This window comes from Balaenoptera musculus, chromosome 1 (assembly GCF_009873245.2).
Source record: "Balaenoptera musculus isolate JJ_BM4_2016_0621 chromosome 1, mBalMus1.pri.v3, whole genome shotgun sequence".
Lineage (NCBI taxonomy): Eukaryota > Metazoa > Chordata > Mammalia > Artiodactyla > Balaenopteridae > Balaenoptera > Balaenoptera musculus.
In genome coordinates this window covers 43020685-43031155 of record NC_045785.1, presented here as the reverse complement: position 1 = coordinate 43031155, position 10471 = coordinate 43020685, and positions in this window count along the sequence as shown.

Sequence of the window (10471 nt, the reverse complement as noted above, 5' to 3'; positions counted from 1 at the left end):
AGTATCTCAAGTAAACCTCATAATGACCCTTCAAAATTAGAATTTTAAAGAGAAGGAAATGAGAACTAGGTGAGGTCAGTAATTGGCCCCAGAGCCAACTTATACTTTAGGCAGAGTAGACATAGTATTCAGGGCCCAAGAAAATGTTTTAACATTAATTTCTTTTTAAATCAGAATTTTTAAATGAATATAATAATAATGAATATATAATAATGAATCCAGCCTGAATTATATTTGTCTTTATGCCATGTAGTGATGCACATATATTTAAATACTTTTTTTTTTAATGGAGGTTGGGGCCCATGAAGGCAAAAGTGCCTAGGGCCTACAAAAGTCATAATATGGCCCTGACTGGCCAAAAGTCACACTGCAGGTAACGGACAGAACAAAGTCAGGCAGGCCCTGGTAAGCCTGACATCCCATTTGATTAGATGCATCTAGAGGGTAGAAACTGTGCCTTCATTCCTCTCCTGGTACCTGGTTCCTAGGGGTAGCTCCATAACTGCTGAATTAGGTTGTATTAAGTCACCCCAAATTGCTTTATACGGTGAACAATGAACAGTAAATTCTTACAGATTGAAGAAAACTCTGTGAATGCTGCAAAAATCATGTGGGCCTACCCATCTGGAAAATAAACCTGTAAATGAAGCCTATGCATTTTATCAGTTTGTAGAATCTTGGGGTCAAAAGATTAAAACACACATTTTTCTTTCCTTGCAAACAAAGATGCTTATCTTATACTATATATTGGACCTCTGACAAATCTCTGATGTCAGCATGATGTCCTAAAGATAAATATAATTATGTATATAATAAAAAAATGTAAATTCATCCATTCATTTAACATTCAGTCTGTTAGGAACGGAGAATATAACAACAAAGAAGCTACAGTGCTTCTGAGGAACACATGCTTAACTTAATCTACTTGTTTCACAAAAAATGAACAGAGTCTGTGGGAATATTACCAAAGTAGTACAGGTGATTCCAATTTATCAGAATTGAAACATAATACAATTTCTCACATTTTGAGTATAACAATGGTAGAGGTTATTAGTGTTAAGGGAGCACTCCTAATGCTTATCATCTCACTTTCCTTTCAAAACCCTGAACCCCACCAGTGCCTAGAGCAGCAATTCTCAACTGGAGACCAGTTTTGCACACAACCCCCAGAGGGACGTTTGGCAATGTCTGGAGATATTTTTAATTCCCACATCTGTGGGGGAGTGGAGAGTGCTAGCGGTATCTAATGAGTAAAAGCCGGGGATCCTGCTAACTATCCTACGATGCAAAGGAGAGACGCCCCACAGCAAAGAATTATCTGGCCCAAAATGTCACTAGTGTTGAGGTTGGAAAACCCTGGCAGGAAGAACCAAATCCAAACTCCTGCTGGCATTCAAGGCCTGGACCTTGAATTTGGCCCTTCCCACCTTTTCACTTTATCTCCTTGTGTCTTGTTCTCCGGACCCTCCATCTTCCCAGGAACCTTATGCTCCAGCCTGATCAGACAGTCACAAAATTTTAAGGAGTGATTAAGCATTGGGCTCTAAAGTGAGGCAGACCTGGCTGTGTATCTAGGCTTTACAACCTGTCAACTGTGTATCCTTGGGCAAGTTACGCACCATCTTTAAGACTCAGTTCCTTCTTCTGGAAAGTGGAGATAACAGTAGTTATTGTTTTACAAGGATCGCAGGAGATGATGCAAGTAAAGCCATTGGACGCTGTCTGGCACATCTTTATGACTCTGTGCCCCTGTGCTCCTGCTGTTCTTGTCTTTTGTGTGTGTGTGTGTGTGTGCGTGTGTGTGTGTGCCCGCATGACTTGTGGGATCTTAATTTCCTGATCAGGGATTGAACCCAGGCCCCTGGCAGTGAGAGCACCAAGTCCTAACCTTTGGACCACCAGGGGATTCCCATTCTCACCTTTTTAAGGGCACCATACTCAGGCTTCCACATTCCTAAGTGAGTTGCCTAATGGTCTATCTCTCCAGGGAGCTCAAGAATTCCTGGAGGCCAAGGACTGGGTCCTCTCTGCCTTTGTCTCCCCTCTGGCACAGCATCCTGCCCACAGCAGGTGATCAGGAAATATTCGTTGAATTGCAATTCTGACACTCCCTTTAAGAGAAGACTGCCCTGCCAATGGGTAAAAAACCTAGAATTCTGAGGGAAGCTCTTTGAAACCCTTTCTTTAGGAGCCAGTCATGGTTTCCTTTGCTGCCTCCATTTTCTCTGCCCACCTCTCAGGGTTGGGGTTCTCCAGGGCTGGGGTACTTGCATGATTCTTGGCCAATCTCCCCTCCCTCTTCGAAACCATCTCATCTAGCTATGTGGCCTAAAATACCACTTATATGACCCCAAATTTATACTTATAGCCAGGACCTCTTCTGTGAACTCTAGATTTATATATTTTAACTGTGAACTCAATAACCTTAATTGGTTATATATTGACATCCTCTACTTAGCACACAGCAACCAAAGTGATCTTTTTAAAATATAAATCCAACAATGTCACTCCCTTCAAGGGTTTCCCACTGCACCAGTTACAAATTTTTCCCATGGCCTACAGGCCCATTTAAAACTCTTGATTTCTCACCTCTTGACATTGTCCTCCTTGCTCACTCTGCTCAAGCCACATTGCTTGTCTTTCCAATGTTCAAATAAGACAAACTTATTCCCCTTCTCTAAGCCATTGTCCTTGATGTTGCCTCTGCCTGGAACACTTGTCTCCAGATCAATACATGGCTTCTCATTCAGATCTCAACCAGTACCAGTCCTGAAGAGGACTTCCACTCTTCTCCCAGCCTATCAGCCTTCCCCCCATCTCTCTCCAACTCTCTAAGTCATAACCTTGTTTTGCTTTTTTGAATGCCTATCATTTTCTGATATTTGTTTGCTTCCTTAATGATTTTGTCTCCCCCCACTAGAAAGTGAGCCCCACAAGAGCAGGAGACTTGTCAGCCTTATTCTCCACTGTATATCTTCAGCACCTAGCCCAGTGCCTGGCACATAGTAGGACCTCAATAAATAGATATTGAACAGATAAATAGTTGAATGAAGGTGCAGTGAAGACACTGGAATGAGAAGGCTTGAGTTCTAGCCCCTGTTCCATCTCTATGTGACCTTGGCAAGTCATTTTGTCTCTCAGAGTCCGTAAAGTAAGTCTCACAAGATAACACTGACCTTATAAGGTTAGTGTGAGGATCAAATGCTATAATGCATGGCAAGTTCTTGGTACAGTGCTTAGCACACAATATGATGATCAACTAATATTGGTGTTTTTTTCCCTCTTTGAGCTTCACTTGCCTCACAATAAGGGAAATGATACCGATTGCATGGTATTGGGTCGTTGTAGAAGTGATATTAAGTTACAAGTCTTTCCCTCCTCTGGGCCTTTGCACATAGTGTTCCTTTTGCTCCTCTCTCCCCATTTCTTCCTGCCTGGCTAACCTTTGTTGTCACCCACTTCAGGAAGTCTTCCTTGAGATCTCATGCTGATTTAAGGCCTCTTCTGGGCCCCCTCAGGCCCTGGGTGTTTCTGTTAGACAGACATCACACTGTTATTGTCCTGCATAGGCCCTGTGGGTGGATGGGTAGACGGAAGGAAGGATACAGGGATAGAAGGAAAGAGGGATGGAAGGATGGAGGGACAGAGGGATGATGGAAGGAAGCATGTGAGAGCACTTCGAAACAGGTTGCACCAACAGTGAGCAGGCTGGCGGGACCCCAGAGGCCAGCCTGAGCTGGCCCCGCCCCGCCCCACTCCCTAGGGACCCTGCCCTGTAGCTCCCTCAACACTTGGTCGCCTTCCCCCCACCTCCATCCTCCAGCGCTCTCAGCGCGTGGTCCCCAGTCATTGGCTGCGGTCATTATTACCCGCAAATGAGAGACAGTCAGGTGCGGGGTGCAGGTGATCTCAGCCATCGCCCCGGGGCCCGGGCAGAGGCGGCGGCAGAGCGGAGCACCTGGCTAGGCTAGCGGCTCTCCGAGGCTGGGCGTGGGGACCCCGAGCTCCGCGAAATGAAGGGGCTGGCGCTGCTGCCACTGCTGCTGGCCACCTGCGTGCTGGGGGCGCGGGCGCAGCGCCGGCTCTCTACCTGCGCGAGGAGTTCCAAGACGGGGGTGAGAGGCTCGGCGGGGCGGGAGGGGATGGGGGGCGAAGGTAGACCGGACCCTACCTGCTCCTCCTCAGTCACCTGCCCCAGCCGTCTACAGTTCAAATCTCTGCTCCTTCCTTTCTGGCTGTGTGACCCTGGGCTAGTAGTTTACCCTGTCTACATTTTAATTTCCTTGCCTATGAAACGAGGACAGCAAAAGGCATCTTGCAAAAATTGTTATGAGAATCCAATGAGATAAGGTATGTAAAGCATCTCCCCTGGTATATAGTAGGTATGCAATAAATGCTTGTTCCCTTCCCTTCACCCTAAAAACAGAAGTGAACTCTGGAGGGAAAATATGAGCGCTAGTTGTGATAGTAAAATTTTGTGTTTCATAAAATATCAGAGCTCAGAGGATCTAGGAGATCTCCTTGCCCAGCCTCCTCCCTGGAATGACTCAGGAATATCAGAGAATTAGGGCTTATTTACCTAAGGACAGATGTTCAATGGTACTGTTTCAGCCCAGAAAATACTCTTCGTGTGTGTAGGTGTGTGTGTGTGTATGTAAAATCTGATTAGTTCTTTGAGAGTGCAGTGGATAGGGCACTTGCCTAGGAATCAGGATTGTTTGGATTTGAATCTATATTCCACCGTGAAAGCCTGCATAAGCCCTTTCCCCTTTCTGAGATTCAATTCCCTAATATGCAATACAAGTAACATTGTGTTGAGAACAAGCTGCAGAGATGGTTCCGAGGAAGGAATGAATAAGCCCAGCCAAGGGGACTGGACAGGAAAGGGTCAGGGAGAAGGTGAAACCCAAGCAGGGTTTTGAAGGATGAGTAAGAATTTATCTAAGGGGCAGGGATGGAGAGAAGGGTGTTCCAGGCAAGAAGAACAGCACGTACAAAGGTTCCCAGTTATGACACAGTCAGCAGTGGCATCTTCAGGAAACTGGAAATTGTGAAGAGGAGGGTGGTTGAGGGGAGGCTGGAGAACAGGCAGGGGCTGGATCAAGGGGGCTAAGGAGTCTGGCCTTTCGCTGAAAGCAGTGGGAGCTAGTGAAGATGGCAAGCTGCGGAGAAAAAAGATCTGGCCTGGGTATTAGAAAGAACATATCAACAAAAATGTGGAGAGTGTACTGTGAAACTGACCAAAGTTGAGACTGGAGACAAAAACACCCAAAAAAACAAGCAAATAAAAAAACCATCTGGGAGGCTATGGTAAACTTCTTGGTGAAAAGTGGAGAGGCTTGGGGGAGGGGGTTGGTAGGGGGTATGTGGGGAAATAGGGGAAGGGGCAGACAGGAGAGATGTTTAGGATTTGGCTGAAGGGTGGGTTGCAGGAAGCCCTCAGCTTCACTGACTTGCTGTGGCGGAACCCTTTGACAAGGCACAAGCCTCTTCCAAGTGTAGGTTGCCGGTCCCCCATTTCCTAACTGACCTCAGCTATCCTATGCAGTGAACCCTGTGAGGCTAAGCTTCTGACCGTTAGCTCCTGCCCCACCTGCCCACCCCTGCCTGCCTGGGGTGGCTTTACCCACAACACAATTCTTCCTGTCAGAAGGCAGAGAACATGCACAGATCTGCAGTCACTTCCCCAAGGACTGAACCCTCCTTGCCCAGTGTGGCAAGGGTGAAATTCCCAAGGGTGTTATTGACAAATATTTCTGAAATACTCCTTGGAATCAAGAAAAAGGGGCTCTAAGTCCCAAACCCCAAGACAATTGATCATGACCAAAATCCAGCACCTTATGTGCAGAAAAGGCTGCTCTGCCTGATATCACCTCCTCCAGGAAGCCTTGCCTAGGCCTCTGCTAGGTCCCTCAACTTCTATGCTTTCTTTGCGTCAGCCCTACTCACATTATGGTTGTCATTTACCTGATTCTCCTCTGTTTCCAGTGTCAAAGTCAGTGCTTGGCTTAGACAGGTGCCCAGTAAAGGATTATTGAATGGTTGGGGCTTCCCTGGTGGCACAGTGGTTAAGAATCCGCCTGCCAATGCAGGGGACACAGGTTCGATGCCTGGGCCGGGAAGATTCCACATGCCGTGGAGGAACTAAGCCCGTGCGCCACAACTACTGAGCCTGAGCTCTAGAGCCCTTGAGTCACAACTACTGAGCCCACGTTCCACAACTACTGAAGCCCACGCACCTAGAGCCCGTGCTCCACAACAAGAGAAGCCACTGCAATGAGAAGCCCGCGCACCACAACGAAGAGTAGCCCCTGCTCGCCGCAACTAGAGATAGCAACAAAGCAACAAAGACCCAACGTACACAGCAACAAAGACCCAATGCAGCCTAAAATAAATAAATTTATTTTTTAAAAAAGGATTATTGAATGGTTGAACTGAACTTACACACACACGCATCCAAAAATCACATCCTATGAAGAAAAATGATGTTCCAAGCAATCTTCCTACAGTAGGACTTAGAGAAGTTAATTTTTGATGTTCAGTGCCTACTTTAAAGGAATCAACCCAAAATGTAATTATTATGCTGAAAGGAGAGAGATCAGAGAGATGTGCTGAGGGGCTGATGACTGCGGAGGGTTGGGTAGTGGGGTCACCAGGGTTCTGAGGCTTATCCTCAGAGTAGAAGACCCAGAAACCAAATACTGTTAGGATACTCAGACCTGGGAAGATTTAGACGCTGGCTTGTTCTTCCAAACTCATATGAGGCTGGTATACAAACCAGATGTGCATAAATTCATGAGCATCTCAGACTTAACATGTCTAAAGCAAACTCTTGTGTTCTACTCCAGACTTGCTCTTCCCCTGGTTTCCTCCATCTTAGTAAGTGACCCAACCATTCACCTGGTTGTTTAGGTCAAAAGTCTTAAGAGTCATCTTTGATTTCTTTTTTATTTATTTTCCCCTCATCGAATCTAGCAACAAGTCCAATTGACTCTACCCTCAAATTATATTCTGAAAATGGTATTTTTTTTAACCTCTCATATTGCTGCCCATGCTAGTCCAAGCTATTATCACCACTCATCTGGACTGTTGCAGGAATTCGAGTGTCTTCTCTGCTTCTGTTCCTGCTTCTCCATAGTCTCTTCTCATCTAAATTTCAGAATGCTCCTTTTGAAATATAAATCAGATTGTAGCATTTTGGAACTTAAAAACCACCACTGTCTTTCTATTAGATTTAAAATAACATCTAGGCTTCTCACCATGAACTACAAGAACCTCCGTGATCTGATCCCTGCCTGTCTCTCCAATCTTATCTCCTGCTTCTTCATTACATTCTAGCCACACTGGCTTTCTTGCTGTTTCTCGGACACTCCAGGCTCAGTCCCATCCCAAGGCCTTTGCACTTGCTGTGATTTCTGCCTGGAATATTCTCTTAGATCTTTACGTGGTTTACTCCTTCTCATCATTCAGGTTTCTGCTTAAATGTCTCTTTAAATGTCGGAGGGGCTTTTCTTGTTCACTCTATCAGAAAGTATCCCCCCATATACATATCTATCCCTTTGTATGATTTAATTTTTTTAAATCAACCTTTTTGAGATATAATTTATATACATAAAATGCACCCATTTGAAGTGTTTCATTCACTGAATTTTGAAAAATATAAACACCTGTGTGACCACCACCACAAGTAATATATAGAACATTTCCATCACCCCTGAAAGTTCCCTCATGAACATTTGCATGCTTAATTTTTCAGAATACTTTTCACTCTTCGATGCATTTCTTGTTTACATGTTTATTCATTGTCTTTCTTTTTCTCCTTGCCATTAGATTCACCTCCTGAGAACACAGTGCTTCTCTGTTGTGTTCATTGCTGTATCTGTAGCCTGCAGAACAAGTACATAGCAGATGCTCAATTATTTTTGAATGAATGAATGAATTGCACTGGGAAATGACCCTTTCGAGAGATCAGAATGCTCATACTAGCCAAGGCAAACACTTCCTGGTTGTCAAGGACCCAGGAAACCAAATGCAGTGAGTCAGAACTTAATCTTTGTTGAATGCTTATTGGGTACCAGTGGATTTTTTTTCTTTATATCTTATTTTATTGAATCTCTCAACAGTTCTGTCAGAAAGATGATATCTCTCTTTCACTGATGAGGAAATTGAGGTTCAAAGAGGTTGAGTGACCCTCCCAAGTTTACACAGCTAGTGTCAAAAGTGGTTTGGAGGCCAAATAGGCAAACTGGAAAGCATTCATTGCATTTTGCAGTTAAGAGACCATTTCACGACTCAGAGGAGTGGTGGGGATGGAAGGCTGCCTACAGTAGGTTGAAGGATGGATGAGGACCTGGGAAATGAACAGGACAGCCGTGGGCTATGTTTTGGAGAATGCCGGCTGAGAGAGGAAGTCATGTAGGGCTCAAGTAGGTAATTTGGGATGCAAAGGGAAAGTGAAGGTGGAAGGTTTGGATGACACAGTGGGGCTTTTGCAGAAAGGCAAATGGGCAGGGGAAGAGTGAGCAGAAAGGCAAATGGTCGAGAGGAGTGAGCAAGGTGATGGATCCACATCTCTATCAACTTTACAACCCCTGCACTTGGTACAGTGCCCGGCTCATAGAAAATGCTCATAAAATTTTGTGGAAAGAAGGATGGAGGGAGGGAGGGAAGAAGGAAGGACTGTGAGAATTAGATAGGAAAGAGACAGTTGACTGGAAAAAAATGGAGGGGATCAAAGAACAGGTGTACTTTGAGTAACAGAGCGTGAGAGTTGGAGGATAGAAAGCCACAATCATGGAGGGGGGAGTTTGGGTTTGAGATTTCAGAGGTGGAGCAGTTTCTGGTCACGATAAGGTCCAAGGTGTGAATGTAGGGGCAGATGGCTAAACTGGAATGGATGGAAGGTCACTGGAGATGGGGTGTGTTATTAATAATTGGAAACATTCAGAGACAAACCTAAATATCCATCAGTAGGGGCCCAATGAAGTGAAGTATGATAGAGCCATATAATGTTTGGAAAGTTCTTAATGTCATGGGGAAGTGTTTATGATCTAAGCTTAGTTGTAAAAGGTACAAAATTACATATAAGGCATATATTGTCACTATGTAAAATATATTTGTGCATAGAGGAAAGGAATAGATGAAGATATACCAAAATGTAAATGGTAAATAATGGAATTTCAGATGACTTTTTTTTTTTACTTTATTTTCTACAATGAACTTGTGTTACTCTTTTAATTAAAAACTATTAAAAATGAAGAGAACTGTTCTGTCTTTCCATTTCTTTCTGGAACTGAATTTCCTCCTTTCAAACTCTAGTTTTTACAGCTAAACTGTATCTGATGCCTTAGGTAACCTTTATTAAGCATAGTTTTACTCACTAGGCATGATGCTTTACACACTCCAATTCTCACCTCCACTCTGTAAAGTAATTATTTTTCCAGTCTACAGACAGTATGACTAAAGCTCAGAAACACTGCATAATTTGTCTGAGGTCACACAGCTATTAAATGGCAAAGTCAGGATTTGAACCCAGGACTGTGTGATATCAAAACTGATTTTTCTCACATTACTCCTGCTCCCCACCCCATTGCCTCCCATGAATCTGGTACTTGAAGGCCTTCTAGCTCACATTTTAAGTAGTGCCTAGCAACCCCAAGAAAGGTAAAGCTTAGATTCTTTGAATTTCAGAACTGAAAGGGCTCTGAAAGCTCATCTAGCCCCAAATGGCCTCCTTTTCCCCATTTACAGATGGGAAAACTGAGGTCCAGAGAGAGGATATGACATGGCAGGACCATTTACGGGTTTGTGGCAGAGCTTGAGTCAGGCTCCTTTCTTTCTGCTGTTTTCCCAGACTATTTCAGGCCACATTGCAACTTGGCAACTAGAGGGTTTTTAGAATTCAAACCTCTCATTGTACAGATGGGAAAACTGAGACCTAGAGAGGAGAGGTGGTTTCCCCAAAGTCACACAGTGAGTCAGTGGCAGAGATGTTTGTTGAACCCAGGTCTCTTACCTCCATAAAGGATGCACTGGCCACTGATGCAAGCTGCCAAGTGTCAGGTGGCCAGCAGGTAATCATACCAGTGGCCTCAGGGACAACATGAGCTTTTGGAATCTCAGACTTCGCATAAAAAAAAGGGCACATTAAAATATGTGGGAATTGTGGTTGATTGAATTGGAGAATCATTGAATTAGTGACATAAACAGGTGTGAGAGGGAGAGCTAATGGTGACGGCAAAGACCATTGTCAAAGTACAAAATCAGACAGAAAGAAACCGGAATTCAGATGAGGGACTGAATGATGCAGAAGTCACAAGGTCTGTGTGTGTGTGTGCACGCGTGTGTGTGAATGTTAATTCTGTCAGTTCTCAGACTTGACCATGAAAACTTGGCTGAAGAGACATTCTGAGACAAAGGACCTCTGTGCCCAGCTGGCTCAGGCTTGCTGAGGAACAGCCTGCTGCTCAGG